The sequence below is a fragment of the Schistocerca nitens genome, chromosome 4 (assembly GCF_023898315.1).
Source record: "Schistocerca nitens isolate TAMUIC-IGC-003100 chromosome 4, iqSchNite1.1, whole genome shotgun sequence".
Lineage (NCBI taxonomy): Eukaryota > Metazoa > Arthropoda > Insecta > Orthoptera > Acrididae > Schistocerca > Schistocerca nitens.
In genome coordinates, this window is record NC_064617.1 from 873702839 (window position 1) to 873723741 (window position 20903).

The 20903-nt window shown below is 36.4% G+C and overlaps 1 protein-coding gene across 1 annotated transcript in view; it reads left to right on the top strand.

Moving 5' to 3' along the window:
• Window positions 1-526: 526 nt before the first annotated feature.
• Window positions 527-20903, top strand: part of LOC126253363 (serine/threonine-protein phosphatase 6 regulatory ankyrin repeat subunit A-like) — a 199494-nt gene continuing 179117 nt past the window's right edge. The window contains exons 1-2 of the mRNA XM_049954637.1: window positions 527-540; window positions 643-723. The gene's annotated coding sequence lies outside the window, so the exon portion shown is untranslated. The remainder of the gene's footprint in view (window positions 541-642; window positions 724-20903) is intronic.

Genomic DNA, 20903 nt, shown 5'->3' on the forward strand with positions numbered 1-20903 from the left:
CTCTCTCCTCCTTTAACCAGTTCTTCAATTAAATATTTTGTAAATGCTTTAAAGACTTCCATTTGTTGATTTATTCCTTTTGTTATTCAATTCATGATTTCATAGCCCAGTTCTGATGACCTACAAGTGACCCTGAACGAGGCATACAACCACGTAAGATATTCGCTGATTTCCCCCCACTAAATACTTCTCTTATTTCAGCCATAATAATTAATTTGCAATAGTCCAAGCCTAAAAATAACCATTCAGTTTCAGGAGATATGTAAGTTCAGTTCCAACACATAGTCTGGCGTTCTCTATTGTATTGAAAACTCCTGACTTTTATGTAGCATCTCCTGACTCTTAAATTTGGTAGAGAACGTACTGTTGCTGGATTCAGTGTCTGGGTGATGTTAACAAATACTGATTTTGATTTCTGCTTCTTCTTATTTTGCAGTTAATAAGCAGAATGCTTGCTGAAGGGGCAGATATAAATGGTAGATACAGAGGTCTATATGAAGACCCACCACAAGAGAGAAAGGCCACACTATAAAATGCTTAGTAAGTCTAAGCTCCAAGTAATTTATAAAATTTAATGTATAATCAGTTCATCTGCTCTAGTGGAAAACAGAATTTTTATGCTATGTTATTCTTTTTTTACAGGGATGCTTTGATTCAGAGCTTGAAGTACATGATAGTATCTCAGGACAATCTCCTATATTTGAAGCTCTTCGCTCCAAAAAAGTAAGGAAGCTCTTTCTTGACTTTGTGAAAGTACTGCCCTTAGAGTGCCTCAATTAATATCCTCTTTCGTGGTCTGTTGATGATTTTTGAATTAAAAAAAAAACTTTTTTTAGGTGGTTGGAACATTAAGGCAACTCTTAAGATGTGTCAAATGCTTACCCCGGACATATATTTTCAACATTTTCCCCCAAATTATGCACTAAGTTATGAACAACCCTATCAATTTTGAGATGATGATAAATGTGTAAAAATTTACGGATTTTTGTATGTACTTGTCTAGATTATTCCTTAGTTATTCCCAGAATCAAATTTCCAATTTTAAAACTAAAATGTTTTTTTTTTTTTTTCACTGCTCTCTAATCCTTGATCTTTATTTGTTATAAATTCTCCTCTTCTATTACTTTGTTAGGATGTGTTTTGGGAATGTTTGTGACCATTCATTTTCACTGTGGCTTCCAAACATAAGTTCTGGTTGAGTGTAATTTTTTGATGAATTGATTACTGGTTCATGATTTGTTTTATGTTATACGATAATTAAACCACTTACTCCCCTTCTTTGTTACATATAACCTCACAAGCCAATGTAGTTCTAAAAAGACATTCCACTTGATCGGCTTTTGAATGGAATTTCAAGCCAAAGGCTTATTTGATGCTAATCCCATGCAGAAAGTTTCTCCATTTTGCACATATAAACTGCTACCAGCATCTGAAAGCATTGCTACTAGCTTTCCTATTTCCTTAAAGTAATTTGCTCTGGTGTGTTTAATGAAGAAGTACTGGTCTTCCTTTTCACAGCATTTTCACTTGCCAGTGCACATTGCATGTGGGCAGATTGAACGCTTGATGTTGCTTGATATCAATTTTTCATTTACAGCTGTTGATAATACCTGACTTCTCTTCAAAATTATCAGTACATTTTTTTACCTTGTCACAGTAATTTTTAGATCAGTGTAGAACACTTCTAGCAAGCAATTTGATTCATAATCTTGTCAGAAATAGCAACTTGAAAGTTTTATTTAGCCTTTCCTTTAGTAACTATCTCCTGTGATGTCCCTTTCTTGGTGTCTACCACTTTCAATTGGACTTGGCAACAGACTTTATCATGTCCTGTAGTGGATTTATCAAGTCAGTTTCTGTCTCTTCTTTTTGCCCATGGCAAATAAACTGCCCCTTTGCAAAATCTATTCTTCTCAAAGACCTGCACCAAGAATCAAATTAATATCTCAGTCCTTGGTAAAGATGAATGAATGCTCCATGCAACTTCCTCCAGTTCCAGATTGTAACCTAGCTTTTAATTTTACTGCTCTTGCCTCATTATTCACCTCCCCCCCCCCCCCCCCCCCCTCTGCCCTGCTGCCGCAACTGATTGTCTGATAACTTAGGTGTTAGCCTGCACTTCAGGAAAAATCACACTCAGTTCTGCTCCTGTGCCTGTGATACTGGTACTGGTATTGCAGTTTTCCTTTACTCTTATCCATCATCTCTTGGAGTTTAATGTTTCTACTCTCAGTTCCTTATCATCATAGTGAATTAAATCAATATTCTGTTCATGGCCCATATTTGTTTTCTGGACTAATACCATGGGTATTTTTGCAAACTCTTTCAGTTTTCATTATGTTCGTTTTCATGTGGTGTTTGAGTATTATCTAATGGATTGCTGTCCGATCATTGTTGTTGTTGGTACATCTGAATATTGCATTGTGGGCATCTTGGATAACTGTCTGGTCCGTGGTTGTTTCAGTGTCCTGGATGATATCTATTTTGACTCTTCTTATTATGTCAGTTTTACCTTTAGAAACCATTCCCATTCTGTGTGTTATTGTTATATTGGAAATGAAATCTTGGAAGCCGCTTATTAATGTAAGGCTTTGTGTCACTCTGTCACATGTGAAATTTCTCTATTGCTTATTTTGAATTTCCACTTCTGTCTGCTTATACATATATTCTGCTGTGTACTCACATGATGATCATCTTCCAAGAGGTCCATACTGCGTACTGTCAAGAACTGACAAAAGTGCATCTATGACTTGATCACATACCACTGTGTGAAGTTCTTCTTCTGTGGAAATGATGTGCCCCTCCCCCCCCTCCTTCTTTCTCCATTACTGTGCTGAGATTAGATTAGATTAGATTAGATTAATACTAGTTCCATGGATCATGAATACGATATTTCGTAATGATGTGGAACGAGTCGAATTTTCCAATACATGACATAATTAGGTTAATTTAACAACATACTTAAGTTAATATAACAACTTTATTTTATTGTGCTTTTTTTTTTTTTTTTTTTTTTTTTTTCAATCTAAAAATTCCTCTATGGAGTAGAAGGAGTTGTCATTCAGAAATTCTTTTAATTTCTTCTTAAATACTTGTTGGTTATCTGTCAGACTTTTGATACTATTTGGTAAGTGACCAAAGACTTTAGTGCCAGTATAATTCACCCCTTTCTGTGCCAAAGTTAGATTTAATATTGAATAGTGAAGATCATCCTTTCTCCTAGTATTGTAGTTATGCACACTGCTATTACTTTTGAATTGGGTTTGGTTGTTAATAACAAATTTCATAAGAGAGTATATATACTGAGAAGCTACTGTGAATATCCCTAGATCCTTAAATAAATGTCTGCAGGATGATCTTGGGTGGACTCCAGTTATTATTCTGATTACACACTTTTGTGCAATAAATACTTTATTCCTCAGTGATGAATTACCCCAAAATATGATGCCATATGAAAGCAATGAGTGAAAATAGGCGTAGTAAGCTAATTTACTAAGATGTTTATCACCAAAATTTGCAATGACCCTTATTGCATAAGTAGCTGAACTCAAACGTTTCAGCAGATCATCAATGTGTTTCTTCCAATTTAATCTCTCATCAATGGACACACCTAAAAATTTGCAATATTCTACCTTAGCTATATGCTTCTGATTAAGGTCTATATTTATTAATGGCGTCATACCATTCACTGTACGGAACTGTATGTACTGTGTCTTATCAAAATTCAGTGAGAGTCCGTTTACAAGGAACCACTTAGTAATTTTCTGAAAGACAGTATTGACAATTTCATCAGTTAATTCTTGTTTGTCAGGTGTGATTACTATACTTGTATCATCAGCAAAGAGAACTAACTTTGCCTATTCATGAATATAGAATGGCAAGTCATTAATATATAATACGAACAACAAAGGACCCAAGACTGACCCTTGTGGAACCCCATTCTTGATAGTTCCCCAGTTTGAGAAATGTGCTGATCTTTGCATGTTACGAGAACTACTTATTTCAACTTTCTGCTCTCTTCCAGTTAGGTAAGAATTAAACCATTTGTGCACTGTCCCACTCATGCCACAATACTTGAGCTTGTCTAGCAGAATTTCATGATTTACACAATCAAAAGCCTTTGAGAGATCACAAAAAATCCCAATGGGTGGTGTTCGGTTATTCAGATCATTCAAAATTTGACTGGTGAAAGCATATATGGCATTTTCTGTTGAAAAACCTTTCTGGAAACCAAACTGACATTTTGTTAGTACTTCATTTTTACAGATACGTGAAGCTACTCTTGAATACATTACTTTCTCAAAAATTTTGGATAAAGCTGTTAGAAGGGAGATTGGATGGTAATTGTTGACATCAGATCTATCCCCCTTTTTATGCAAAGGTATAACAATAGCATATTTCAGTCTATCAGGGAAAATGCCCTGTTCCAGAGAGCTATTACACGGGTGGCTGAGAATCTTACTTATCTGTTGAGAACAAGCTTTTAGTATTTTGCTGGAAATGCCATCAATTCCATGTGAGTTTTTGCTTTTAAGTAAGTTTATTATTTTCCTAATTTCAGAGGGAGAAGTGGGTGAGATTTCAATTGTATCAAATTGCATAGGTATGGCCTCTTCCATTAACAGCCTAGCATCTTCTAATGAACACCTGGATCCTACTATATCCACAACATTTAGAAAATGATTATTAAAAATATTTTCAACTTCTGACTTTTTGTTCGTAAAGTTTTCATTCAATTTGATGGTAATACTATCTTCCTCTGCTCTTGGTTGACCTGTTTCTCTTTTAATAATATTCCAAATTGTTTTAATTTTATTATCAGAGATGCTGATTTCAGACATGATACACATACTCCTGGATTTTTTAATAACTTTTCTTAATATAACACAGTAGTTTTTATAATTTTTGATAGTTTCTGGGTCACTACTCTTTCTTGCTGTCAGATACATTTCCCTTTTCCGGTTACAAGATATTTTTATACCCTTAGTAAGCCATGGTTTGTTACAAGGTTTCTTACGAGTATATTTAACTATTTTCTTGGGGAAGCAGTTTTCAAATGCATTTACAAAAATGTCATGAAATAAATTATATTTTAAATTGGCATCAGGTTCACGGTACACCTCATCCCAGTCTAACTGCTGTAGGCTTTCCCTGAAATTTGCAATTGTTAAATCGTTGACTGGACGTACTACTTTGGAGGACTGTTTAGTATTGCTGAATGGAGCTATGTCATATATTGTAACTAGCTGTGCACCATGATCAGAAAGACCATTCTCAACAGGCTGAGCATTTATCTGGTTAAACTTATCTTGGTCTATAAAGAAGTTACCTATCAGTGAGCTGCTATCCTTTACCACCCGAGTAGGAAAATCAATAACGGGTGTCAAATTGAAAGAACCGAGTAATACTTCAAGGTCATTTTTCCTATTACCCTCTTTCAGAGATTAGATTAGATTAGATTTACTTTCATTCCAATTGATTCATAGTGAGGAGATCCTACAGGATGTAGAATATGTCAGAAAAAAAACTACGTGACAAATATTTACAACTAAATAAATAAGCTTATGTACCTACTTTCCACAGGTCCCAAGTGGAATGATCACTTTTTTCCCTTTCTTTCCTTTTTTTCTTTTTCTTTCTTTCTTTCTTATTTTTTTAAAGAAACACTATTTGAAAGGATCATTTTACAACACTCATTTACTAAGATTGCATTAATGAACTGAATTTAAAATTTAATTTTTTTTATTTATTTATAAGGTAATAAACATATAATAGAACTACTAGAATACTTATAAACAGTGAACACATTACTGCACTGATGGTGCAGAAGTAGTTAGATTGTATATATCACATTATCACACACACACACACACACACACACACACACACACACACACACACACACACACACACACACACATCATCATCATCATCATCAGCGCAACAAACATTTTAAAAATCTCTTAAGTGCAAAACAGTCTACAACTAAAAATGGAAACGATCGAAAGACCAATTACGAAGGTGTTTTTATTCATTCTGGGATGAATTCAATACGAAGCAGCAGTCAGGGAGAAATTGTAAGTGAGACGAGAAACATCATTCTTTCAGCCAAAGCATTGTACACAAACTCAAGACTGGTTATAAGTGAAATTCTGCACAGAAGGTCAGTAAGCAGTTCTTATATAAGCAACATAAACAGTGCTATCAGGGAACAGTGTGACGAACTTGGGACAATATTCATTGACCCCAACAAATTTGTAAGTGACAAATGCTTAGGAAAGGATGGCATGCATTTAAACAGACTAGGCTCAATGAATTTCAGTAAGATGGTTACAGACATCTGTAAAATCATCAAGAACAAGGGAAACTGATACCGTGTGGAGGGGGTGATAATTCAAAAGTGAAATTGAAAATAAAAAATATCATCCGGGCAGAAATTCCAATATAAATATAAGTACTAAGGATAGTAAGCTTCAGAACTTGTGTTTAACTCCAAACCTGATGGTATTTCATCAAAATGTACAATCCCTATCCAACAAAGTAAACGAATTTCAAATTTTTTTGGAAAGTGACATGAAAAACACCTCTGTATTATGTTTTACTGAACATTGGCTTGACAGAGAGAAACTTCATATGCTATGCATTCCAAATTTTGTATTGGGTAGTTATTTTTGTCGTAAATTGTATAAACATGGTGGTAGTTGCATTTATGTTAAAAATAGCATAAATTTTAAATGTATGCCGTATGTAGAAACATTATCCATAGAGAAAGATATTGAGGTAAATGGAATTGAAATCACAGACGAAAAAATTGCTATAATTTGTCTATACAGGGCGCCAACTGGCAATATTAACATTATGTTAAAGAACCTTGAAAATATCTTACACAAGACTACACAAAAAAAAAATAGGAAACTGATTATATGTGGGTATTTCAACATTGACTTTGCAAGGGAGTCTAATCAAAAAACTGCTTTACTGAACCTCTTAGCAACTTTCAATTTAAAGGCTACTATAGAAACACCAACACACATCACAAAAACCTCAGCCACAATCCTTGATCAAATATTTACAAATGTGCCCTTGAAACATACAGCACAAACCCACAATACAGGCTTTGGGGACCACACAGCCCAAGAAATTAGTATAAGATTAGGAAAACCACTTAGTTCAACTGAATGTCTAACTACAACATCCAGGAAATATAATGACCAGAATATACAACATTTCCTTAACTATCTGCGTAAAGAAACTTGGGAAGATATCTATGAATGTGAAAGTACAAATTATAAGTTCAATAAATTCCTAAATAGTTTTACCTATTATGTTGAACTTTGCTTTCCACTCCATAAAAAGACAGTCACAAAAAAGGATCTGAAAATAAAATGGGTCACAACAGGGATACAAATATCTGTGAAGAAAAAGAGACTACTGCATGAAATATCTAGACAGCACACCACATCCACAGAATTTGATTCCTATTTTAAGAATTACAAAAAGATTTTAACTAAAGTCATAAAAGAAGCACAAAAATGGCAAATAGTTCCTTCATAGCAAATGCACAAAATAAAATGAAAGCCATATGGGAGATTGCAAGGCATGAAACAGGAGTAAAATGGAGAGAATACCATAATATCAAACTGAATGAAAACACTTCTGTAATATCTGATCCCCAGCAGATAGCAAATAATTTTAACTCACATTTCTCTGAGGCAGCTGAGATTCTGGTGAAGCAAAACTTTCAAAATGCTGTCATTGCAAATCAGATTAAAACTATCCCTAGTAACAAGTCTCTCTTCCTACACCCAACAGATGAACAGGAAATGCTAAATACAATAGGGGAGCTAAAATCAAAATTTTCCTCTGGTACTGACAACATACCAGTCCATATCATTAAAAAATGTGCACCCTTAGTAGTTAAGCCCATGGTAGACATATGCAATAGTTCACTTTCTCAGGGAATCTTCCCAGAAAGGCTAAAAATAGCTAAAGTGAAGCCATTGTTCAAAAAGAGTGAAAAAACAGATATAACAAATTATAGGCCAGTCTCTCTACTATCTGTTTTTTCTAAAATAATTGAAAAAATCTTTTCTAAAAGACTCATAGATTTCATTGAAAAAAATAAACTTTTCTCAGCTACACAGCATGGTTTCCGAAAATGTAAATCCACTGAGACAGCTATTATCGATTTCTTAAATGAAGCTTTCAATGCATTAGATAAAAAAGAACACATAGAAGCAATATTCCTAGATCTTTCAAAAGCATTTGACATCATTAACCATGGTCTTTTGCTTAGAAAGCTAGAAAATGTTGGTGTCAGAGGCCCAGCCTATGAATGGGTAAAGTCATATCTACGAAACAGACACCAAATAGTTGAAGTCTTGTACAAAGAAGGAAAAAATTTAACTTCCCATCAATCAGAAAAACAGTGTGTTAAATATGGTGTGCCACAGGGTTCCGTGCTGGGACCAATCCTGTTCTTGCTGTTTGTAAATGACCTGGAACCATCCAGCCCTAACTATAAGTACATTAAATATGCCGATGATACAAATATACTTATCAAAGGAAAGACCCAAGAAGAGCTCCAAAATGAAATAAAAAAGAGCACTACACATGTATCAAAATGGTTCGCAATGAACAACTTAATAATAAACACACATAAGACAAACACTATGCATCTACACACAGTGCAGAATAAACAGCCTTTAACTGCAACCATAGAACTGTTAGGCAAAAGACTTGAAATTGTAAATAGCACCAAATTTTTGGGAGTTTGGATCCAAGATTACCTAAGATGGCAGAAACACACACAACACCTATGTAGTAAATAAAATACCATTTGTTATAGTATAAAAATTCTTGCTGGATGCACATCTATGCAAGCCATAAAAAATGTGTACTATGCCCAAGCAGAATCATTACTAAGATATGGTTTAATTTGCTGGGGAAATTCACCACCCACCAAAAGCTGTTTTATTGCACAAAATAGAATTATAAGAGCCATGGAAGGCTTAGCACCTCGATCTTCATGCAAACCCTCATTTAAAAAGCTTCATATTCTTCCATTACCATGCCTATATATCCTAGAAACAATAATGTTTATAAGGAAAATCGTAGATGAAAATAACAAGATTGCTCCAAAAAACCAAAATATACATTCATACAACACAAGAAATAATCAAGATTAACATACGCAGTTTTCACATACAACACTAAAACAAAAAGAACTCTTGCAAGCAGGAAAAAAACTGCATAACAAACTACCAAAAGAAATTAAGGCAATAACTGGCATGCATAAATTCAAAACTGCAGTGAGTGACTACTTGCTACAGAATTGTTACTATAGTGTTGATGAATTTTTATCTACAATGTAAATATGTGAAAAATTTAAATAGTTTATACAATTAAGGCCAAAATAAGAAACGTGTACATTAGATTTATCTGTGTATTATATGTGGTCTATTGCATATATGTGTGTGTCTGTGTAATCAAGGCCAAAAGTATGAAATTTGTGCGTGTAAAATTTATTTGTGAAATGTTATTCCCATATTTTAGAGTTATATTGCTATATACTGAAAACCATACAACAGCTGTTTTCTGTTAAACTTTATTGCAAATTATTTGACTTGTCCTATATCATTATGTACTACTGTACAGTGTATGATTCACAGGACCAATAAATATACAATACAATATAATACACACAAAATCAGTTGGTTCTACTGAGAAATTCATCAGTGGATTAGAAGGAGTTGCCCACCAATAAATCCTTTAGGTTTATTTTACTTTATTTTATTTATTTATTTATTGTTCCATAGGACCAAATTAAGGAGAGGTCTCCATGGTCATGGAATGAGTCAATACATGAAATTATAACACAATAGTAGAAACAAGGCCCCTGGAGTAGACAACATTCCATTGGAACTACTGACGGCCTTGGGAGAGTCAGTCCTGACAAAACTCTACCATCTGGTGAGCAAGATGTATGAAACAGGCGAAATGCCCTCATACCTCAAGAAGAATATAATAATTCCAATCCCAAAGAAAGAAGGTGTTGAAAGATGTGAAAATTACCGAACAATCAGTTTACTAAGTCGCAGCTGCAAAATACTAACACGAATTCATTACAGACGAATGGAAAAACTAGTAGAAGCCGACCTCGGGGAAGATCAGTTTGGATTCTGTAGAAATACTGGAACACATGAGGCAATACTGACCTTACAACTTGTCTTAGAAGAAAGATTAAGGAAAGGCAAACCTTCGTTTCTAGCATTTGTAGACTTAGAGAAAGCTTTTGACAATGTTGACTGGAATACTCTCTTCCAAATTCTAAAGGTGGCAGGGGTAAAATACAGGGAGCGAAGGGCTATTTACAATTTGTACAGAAAGCAGATGGCAGTTATAAGAGTCGAGGGACATGAAAGGGAAGCAGTTGTTGTGAAGGGAGTGAGACAAGGCTGTAGCCTCTCCCCGATGTTATTCAATCTCTATGTTGAGCAAGCAGTGAAGGAAACAAAAGAAAAATTCGGAGTAGGTATTAAAATCCATGGAGAAGAAATAAAAACTTTGAGGTTCGCTGATGACATTGTAATTCTGTCAGAGACAGCAAAGGACTTGGAAGAGCAGTTGAATGGAATGGATAGCATCTTGAAAGGAGGATATAAGATGAACATCAACAAAAGCAAAATGAGGATAATGGAATGTAGTCGAATTAAGTCGGGTGATGCTGAGGGAATTAGATTAGGAAATGGGACACTTAAGGTAGTAAAGGAGTTTTGCTATTTGGGAAGCAAAATAACTGATGATGGTCGAAGTAGAGAGGATATAAAATGTAGACTGGCAATGGAAAGGAAAGCGTTTCTGAAGAAGAGAAATTTGTTAACATTGAGTATAGATTTAAGTGTCAGGAAGTCATTTCTGAAAGCATTTGTATGGAATGTAGCCATGTGTGGAAGTGAAACATGGGCGATAAATAGTTTGGACAAGAAGAGAATAGAAGCTTTCAAAATGTGGTGATACAGAAGAATGCTGAAGATTAGATGGGTAGATCACATAACTAATGAGGAGGTGTTGAATAGGATTGGGGAGAAGAGAAGTTTGTGGCACAACTTGACCAGAAGAAGGGATCGGTTGGTAGGACATGTTCTGAGGCATCGAGGGATCACCGATTTAGTACTGGAAGGCAGTGTGGAGGGTAAAAATCGTAGAGGGAGACCAAGAGATGAATACACTAAGCAGATTCAGAAGGATGTAGGTTGCAGTAGGTACTGGGTGATGAAGAAGCTTGCACAGGATAGAGTAGCATGGAGAGCTGCATCAAACCAGTCTCAGGACTGAAGACCACAATAACAGAAACAGATAAAATGAAATATAACAATATTCAGATGACAAGTCGTAAGTTTAAATAAAGAAAATCAACAATGTAATACTGGAATTTGCTTAATTTTTCAGCTCTTCCAGGAGCTCCTTGACAGAATAGAAGGAGTGAGCCATGAGGAAACTCTTCAGTTTGGACTTAAAAGTGTTTGGGCTACTGCTAAGATTTTTGAGTTCTTGTGGTAGCTTATTGAAAATGGATGCAGCAGAATACTGCACTCCTTTCTGCACAAGAGTCAAGGAAGTGCATTCCACATGCAGATTTGATTTCTGCCTAGTATTAACTGAGTGAAAGCTGCTAACTCTTGGGAATAAGCGAATATTGCTAACAACAAATGACATTAAAGGAAATATATACTATGAGGGCAATGTCAGAATTCCCAGACTATGGAATAGGGGTCGACAAGAGGTTCTTGTACTTACACCACATATAGCTCGAACAGCCCACTTTTGAGCCAAAAATACCCGTTTTGAATCAGATGAATTACGCCAAAAAATAATACCATATGACATAAGCGTATTAAAATAGACTACTTTTTGTGTTGAGCTGTCACTTATTTCAGATACCGTTGTAATGGTAAACAAAACAGCATTTAGTTTCTGAACAAGATCCTGGATATGGGCTTTCCACAACAGCTTACTATCTATCTGAACGCCTAGGAACTTGAACTGTTCCGTCTCGCTTATAATATGCCCATTCTGTCTGATCAAAATATCGGTTCTTGTTGAATTGTGAGTAATAAACTGTAAAAACTGAGTCTTATTGTAATTTAGCATCAAATTATTTTCCACAAGCCATGAACTTATATCATGAACTACATTATTTGATACTGTTTGAATATTGCACACAAGATCCTTTACTACCAAGCTGGTGTCATCAAGCAAACAGAAATATTTTTGAATCACCTGTAATACTAGAAGGCATATCATTTATATAAATAAGAACCAGCAGTGGCCCCAGCACCGACCCTTGTGGAATGCCCCACTTAACAGTGCCCCATTGGGACTGAACATCACTACCACTCTCAATATTGCGGAGAATTACTTTCTGCTTTCTGTTCTTAAAATAAGAGGCGAACTAATTGTAAGCTACTCCCCTTACTCCATAATGGTACAACTTCTGCAGTAATATTTTGTGGTCAACACAGTCAAAAGCCTTCGTTAAATCAAAGAAAACACCTATCATTTGCAACCTTTTATTTAATCCATCCAAAACCTCACAGAGAAAAGAGAATATAGCATTTTCAGTTGTTAAACTATTTCTGAAACCAAACTGTACATTTGACATCAAATTATGTGAATTTAAATGCTCCTGTCACCTTGTATATACAACCTTCTCGATAACTTTAGCAAACACCGATGGCATAGAAATAGGTCTAAAATTGTCAACATTATCCCTGTCTCCCGTTTTATAAAGTGGCTTCACTACCGAGTACTTTAATTGCTCAGGAAACCGACCAATCCTAAAGAAAAAGTTACATATATGACTAAGTACTGGGCTAACATACATAGAACAATACTTCAGTATTCTGCTAGATACCCCATCATATCCATGAGAGTTCTTGGTCTTTAGTGATTTAATTACTAACTCAATCTCCCTCTTGTCAGTATCATGGAGGAGCATTTCAGGTAACGGTCTCGGAACACTTTTTTCTACGAGCGCTATATGATTCCCTGTTGGGACTAGGTTTCTATTTAGTTCACCTGCTATATTCAGAAAGTGATTATAAATCTGTACATATATGCAACTTATCAGTAACATGGACATTCCCACTATGCACTGATTCTATATCCTCGACCTGTCTCTGCAGACCAACCACTTCCTTTACGACTGACCATATGGTTTTAATTTTATCCTGAGACTTAGCTATTCTATCTGCAGACCACATACTTTTTGCCTTCCTAATAACATTTTTAAGCACCTTAAAATACTGTTTGTAATGGGCTGCTGCATTTATATTTTGACTGTTTCTAACGTTTTGATATAAATGCCACTTTGTTCTACAAGATACTCTTATCCCTCTAGTCAGCCACCCAGGCTGCCTGTTTATGCTGGTACCCTGTTTTGAATGCTCTAATGGAAAGCAACTTTCAAAGAGCATGAGAAAAGTCTTGAGGAAAGCATTATATTTATCATCTACTGTATCAGCACTATAAACATTTTGCCACTCTTATTCCTTGATAAGGTTTACAAAGGTCTCTACAGGAACTGGATCAGCTTACCTAAACAGTTGTTAACTATATTTAATGTGTGTTGCAACACAAAAATCTTTTACAGTTAAAATTTGTGCATCATGATCTGAAAGGCCATTCACCATTTTGCTAACAGAATGCCCTTCTAGTAATGAGGAATGAACAAAAATGTTTTCTTTGGTTGTTCTACTGTTCCCTTGCACTCTCGTTGGAAAGAATATGGTTTGCATAAGATTATATGAATTAAGGAGGTCTACCAACATCCTTTTCCTTGCACAATCTCTTATAGAATTAATATTGAAGTCACTACATATAACTAACTTTTTGTATTTCCTATAAAGTGAACCAAGAAGCTCCTCTGAAATCGGAGTCTGGGGATCTATACAAAACAACAGTTAGAAGTTTAGCTCCACTAAATGTAACCACATCTGTACAACATTCAAACACCTTTTCAGTGCAGTACTTTGAAACATCAATTGACTCAAATGGGTTGCCGTTTTTCACGTACACGGCTACGCCCCCACACCGCAAAGAGCTTCTAGAAAAGCTGCCAGCCAACCTGAATCCTGGTAAAGGAAGCCTCTGAATTATCTCCTTATTTAAGAAGTGTTCAGATACACCAATAATTTCAGAGTCAACATCTATAAGCAGTTCACTAACTTTATCTCTAATACCTTGTATATTTTGATGAAATATACTAATTCCCTCATTACTCAGATACCTAATCTTTGTCAAAAGTGGTTCCTTTGTTAGAGAAACTTCCCTTAGGCAGGGATACCTATCAGCTGACTTCAATCTAAAAAAGGTGCATCTCTAACACCCACTACTGCAGGAATTTTCCCATGAGTGATCCCACCACCCCCACCTATGCTGTCACCTATAAGCTTTGCCAACCTCCCCTTCCCATACCTGATGAGGTGCAGGCCTTGTCTAGTGAAACCCGTCCTGCTGATAGACTCCACCAACACCACTGAAATGTGACCCATGCCTTCTGTCATCAGCGCATCCCCAAGTCTCATGTTATTATTCCTGGCTGCTGTATTAAGATGAGGCCAATTGTGATGCTGAAACAGTTCCTCGAAATGCACATTCATGTTGCCAGTCTTAGTGGCTGTCTTTTACAGGTCACCATCTATGTCATACTCTTCATTCATTCTCTTAAACTGAATTTCATTGGTTGTTAAGCTTTTTATGGCTGCTGACAAGTTATTGAAAATGTGTGTTCCTAAATAATGCACACCTTTTTGTACAAGCGTAAGTGACTTTAAATCCTTGTGAATATTATTCTTATTTCTAGTATTGATTTCATGAACTGAGCTGTTAGTTTGAAGAAGTGATATATTTTTAATGACAAATTTCATTAAGCAATAAATATATTGGGAAGCAGTAGTTAGTATCCCTAGTTCCTTAACCAGGCCTGTGCAGGATGTTCTTGAGTTCACACCACATATAACTCAATTGCATGTTTTTGTGCCTGGAAAACTTTATCTTGGGTTGATGAATTACCCCAAAAAATAATCCCATATGACATGGAGTGAAAAGTAAGTATAGTATGCCAGATTTTTCATTTTTATATCCCCTATGTCTGACAGAATTTACATTGCAAATAGAGATTTGCTTAGACACTTCAGCAGTTCTATGGTGTACTCCTCCCAACTGAATTTAGTATCAAGCTGTAATCCCAACAATTTAACACTGTCGACTTCTTCTATCTGCTTGTCATCATATATTAGGTATATACTCGTGAGACACCCCTTACGAGTTCTGAACTGCATGTAGTGTGTTTTTTACAAAGTTTAGTGACAAAGAATTGGCTAGGAACCAGTGATTAATGTCCACAAATATTTTATGAGCCGATCTTTCTAAGACTGTACTTGATTTGCTATTTATTGCAATATTTGTATCATTGGCAAACAAAACAAACTTGGCGTCTGTTAGTGTTATTGATGGAAGATATTTGATATACTCAAGAAAAAGTAAGAGCCATAAGATGGGATCTTGCGGGACCCCACATGTAATTAGTTCCATGTTAGATGATGCCTGATAGCTTAATACGTGTCTCTTTCCTAAGAACACCCTTTGTTTCCTGCCAGAGATATAAGATTGGAACCATTTTGGCAGCTTTTCCTGTTGCACCATAATATTCTAATTTAGTTAAAAGGATATTGTGATTTGGATGGTTGAAAGCCTTTGACAGATCACAAAATATACCAGTTGGTTGCAATTTTTTGTCTGATGAATTAAGTTCATTTTCATTGTAAGTGTAGCATTCTCAGTATCAGAGCCCTTTAGAAATCTAAACTGCGACTTTGACAGAATGTTATATGTGATAAGATGGTTATAAAGCTGATTGTACATTATCTTTTCTAAAATTTTTGAGAATGCTGGCAAAAGTGAGATTAGACAGAAATTTGATGCTATTTCTTTATCTCCCTTCTTAAACAGTGGCTTAACTTCAGCATATTTCAACCTTTCAGGAAATATTCCACTGATAAACGAATGGTTACACAGATGGCTTAATATGTTACTTAACTCAGAATCACATTCTTTAATTAACTTTGTTGATATTTCATCATACCCACTAGATGTTTTTGATTTTAAAGATTTTATGATGGGAATTACTTCTGCTGGGGTAGTGAGGATCAAATTCAAATTATGGACGATACTTGAAATGTCTGGTTTGACGTACCCCATGGCAGCATCTACAGAACATGACAACCCCATCTTTTCAGTAACAGTTATAAAATGTTTGTTAAAAAGTCTGCAACACTATACACATCTGTCACCAGTGTATCATTTACTAAATGGTTCAAATGGCTCTGAGCACTATGGGACTTAACATCGATGGTCATCAGTCCCCTAGAACTTAGAACTACTTAAACCTAACTAACCTAAGGACATCACACAACACCCAGTCATCACGAGGCAGAGAAAATCCCTGACCCCGCCGGGAATCGAACCCGGGAACCCGGGCGCGGGAAGCGAGAACGCTACCGCACGACCACGAGCTGCGGACTATCATTTACTCTTAATACTATTTGCCCTCTTCATGTCTGGTTCTACCAGTCTCCTCCTTCACTATATCCCATATTGTCTTTATTTTGTTATCTGATATGACTATTTATTCCTTGTAAGATATTTGCTTTGATGTCCGTATTACAGTCTTTAATATTTTGCAGTATTTCTTGTAATGTGCTGTAGCATCAACATCAGAACTGTTTCAGACTGACAGATACAGTTTTCTTTTTCTTTTACAAGATACCTCTATTCCTTGAGTAATCCATGGCTTTTCTGTAGACTTTGCTCTAACATTGGTTAGTTTTGTGGGAAAACAATGTTCAAATAAGGTAAGCACTTTATTAGCAAAAGTGTTATATTTTTCATTCATGCCATGAGCACTGTAAACATCACTCCAGTGAATGTCTCTGAGGAGAGTCCTAAAATATCAATTTTTGGCTTATTGATTACCCTCTTGAGTTCAGATTTAACAGATTTTATATCCTGCTCAGTATTAACATTTAACAGAGCAAACTGCATGTCATGGTCTGAGAGGCCATTGACTATTGGTTTTATGATATAATTTTGTTCATTGTGCTTTTCTATAAAGATATTATCAGTGACTGTTTGCGAGCAATTGGCTACCCTAGTTGAGAATTTTACAGTGGGAATTAAGTTGAATGATAGTATTACTAATTCAAATAAGTTCTTATTGGGAGAGTCTTTAAGGAAATGTACAGTGAAGTCACCAGCAACCATTATTTCTTTGTTTTTGGTTGTTAAATGCGCCAGTAGAGCTTCAAGGTGGTTTATGAATAGATGTTACCTGCAGGTGCTCGATATACACTTAATATTGTGAAGGATTTTGTATAAAATTCTACTTATGTTGCACATGCTTCCATATGCTGTTCTAGACAAAATTTATGAATGTCTATGTTCTTAAATTTATGACAGTTCCTGATGAATGTGGCGACTCCTCCTTTCTCCATTTCTGCTCTATAAAAGTGAGATGCTAACCTAAATCCTGTAACACTTAAAAGTTCTATACCAGTGATCATATGATGTTCAGTGAGGCATATTATGTCAACTGGGTTTGAGGACTTTAATTCATCTATGCAGATAATTAATTCATTAATTTTATTTCTCAGTCCTCGAATATTTTGATGCAATGAAGATAGTTGACATTTAACATTGACTGAGTTAAAATTGGGTAGAGTTGAAATTTCTGCTGATTGTTGAAAATTCTTAACCAACAGCTGTTTATGCTGATATACTAAGCTAGACTTATGTTTTTTGGTTTCTTTCTCAAACTGAAGGTTTGTCTCAGTCCTAACCTCTTTTAAAAGTTGGTTTCTTTCTTCATCCCTACCCTAAAAAAGGGTCTTTTCTGAACTCTGTAACCACTGGTATTTTATCACTCATGACAGTGCATCCCCCCTTTAACTTTCCTGCTCTTTTCCCAGCCAATTTGCCCTTCCCTTTTCTGTTGAGGCGAAGACCATGCCATCTATTGAGAGAATCAACAGGAACCATACCAATGTGTGACCCTGCATCCAACAAAGCTGCTGTTCTGACTCCAAAATAACTCTCTTGACAGAAGAGTTCAAATGAGGTTGGTCATGGCACCCAAGAACAGATACAAATTAAACACTAGTATGCTTCGATGCTGATGCAGTTTTTGCCAGGTCACACTCTATACTGTGCCAAGGATCTCTGACGATACTATTACCTGGCCCACCCACTATAACCACAGTGTCTTCCTTAGTGAAATATTTGCAAATTGATCCTAAACGCTCTGTCACCAGCTCCAGACCAGCACTAGGTTTAAAAAAATTGGTGATTTCGTATTCTGATCCCAGTTCATCCTGCAAAAGTTGGCCAACACCTCTTCCATGGGAACTACCTAACAACAACACTTTCTCTTCACTGATTTTCCGACATTCTTACTTTTCAATTGGCTCCTGAAAGCTTTTTGTGCCCCGTCTGCACGTGCAACTACTTTAGTGTCACTAGCTGTCAGACAAAGTTCTGGGCCTGTTCCTCCTGTTGCCACTTCCTACCTCTCTTTGCCCTTCTCCCTCCTTAACCTATCAAGATCTCCCCTGGCCTTGTCTAACTCAGCCTGAAGGGCAGCAATTTCCCTTCCTGTTCTAGCATATTCCTATCTCCACTACATATCCCCTACTCCCACACTCCCTACTCCCCTACTCCCACACCCCTAGAGTCACCTACATGGAAAAAATTACAACACCTGTAATCGCAAAGCACCAACCTAACAAGTCTACCTAACAACACTTTTCACTCATGATAAAAATAATAATTTATTCAGAATAAGTCAGTTAAATTACAGATAAATACGGAAATATCATTCCACAAATTTGTCCTATCCGCAACTGTATGTAAACAAAAACAACAGTGCAAAGTTTCTGAAACAACAACTTAAACTTTGCACTACTTTCCAGAAATGTGAGTTAAATAATGAAGCGGTATGCTGCAGTTAAATTGCTGGAGAGAGTTAAGAACCATTCTATAGATTTTCTGTGGCAAAACGTAAACAGAAAATATGACTATAACCCAACTGTATGATCTTTTCATTTTTTCTGCTATATTATATAAAGAAAAACAAAACCTTTAATGGTATGCTTATAAAGCGCACTAATACACCTATTTACCATGTATTCAGTACCAAACTAAATGTTATTATAATCTAAAATGACTTATCTTTACGAGAACACCAAAATTTGTGCTAGTCACCTGGCTGCAGGGCTGCCACTAACCTGTCAATACCATTATTGTAACAAAATTTCTGATGAATGCTGATGTCTGGTGTTGAAATGTTGTTGTACTAGGGTTGCCACTGATTTAAATTAGCCTTTTCCATTGTCATACTGGAATCTAGTACATTGATCATTGGTGAGCATAGTGAGGGTTGCTGCATCTTGACTGATGCAGGAACAAGTACAATCCCTGTGATATGCAACAATGCATTGCTAAGCTCTGGGCTCATCAATGAGCTTTACAGTGGCATATTTTCAAGTGTGCACCAGTGTGGCAGTTTGCCAACATGAAGCCTTGAGATGTGGTCCACCGTGAACTCTTGATGATAGAAAGCAGGTAGTATATTGAATTTTATGGCCATGTATTGAAAAAATGCTGGACAGAGTCAAACAGTGGAAAACCCAGGATGGAATGTAAGAAAATTATGAAAAGGATAGTTGCTATTCACCATATAGCGGAGATGTTGAGTCACAGGTAGGCAAAAAACAGTAATTGAGCTTTTGGCCAACAAGGTTGTTATCAGAAATAGGCTACATACACATGCAAATTCTCATGTGAATGCAGCTTGCACACACATGGCCACAGTCTCTGGCTGCTGAGGCCAGATTGCGAGCAGCAGCACATTATGGGAGAAGCAACCAGGTGTTGGGGTAAGAAGGATACTAGAGAGAAAAGAGGAAGAGATGGCACGATAGGGGTGGGGGATGTTAAAGTGCTGCTTGTGGATGCATACAGGGATGAGGTGGAGAGAGGGTAGGGGAGGTAAGTGCACTCATGAGATTAGACAGGACAGAGCGACAGGGGGAGAGAAGTAAAATGACTGTGAGTGTGATGGTGGAATAGAGGGCTGTGTAGTGCTGGAATGGGAAGAGGTAGGTACTAGATGGGTAAGACAGTGACTAACAAAGGTTGAGGCAAGGAGGGTTACAGGAACATAGGATATATTGTAGGAAGAGTCCCCATCTGCACAATTCAAAAAAATTTGGTATTGATGGGAAGGGTCCTGACGGCACAGGCTATGAGGCAGTCACTGAAATGACGTGTTCCACACCCATGAGAATCACTCGTTTTTGGGTCTATGGAGCAAAAACTGAATTAAATCTAATCTAATCTGAAGAATGTCATGTTGGGTGGCATGCCTTCTCACCTTACGAACCACACTGCACGTTCTACTTATAAGTAATACTGTATCAACTGTCTCAGCCATACACAACAAATGACTGCAAGACTGTGCTGATTGTTGGTGCAGCATCTCATGTCCCACATTACTCCTGCGGATATCATTAATCTTATACCTCCAAATTGATCACTCTTCCTGTGTCACTCTTGCATATGTTTGCTTGTCGTTTCCCTTACCTTCCTGTGCCACACAAAATTGTGTCTCATTCTAGGAACCCCTCCCCACCACCTACTCCTTCTCCACTCAATATTCCAGTTTGCACCTGCTAATGTCACCCAATCCAGTCACATCTCCTGTCCCCCTACTTCACACTTATCCACCCACAAACCTCACAATATTTTTATTTATTTTTTCTTTGATCTCATTGTGTCTTCATGCC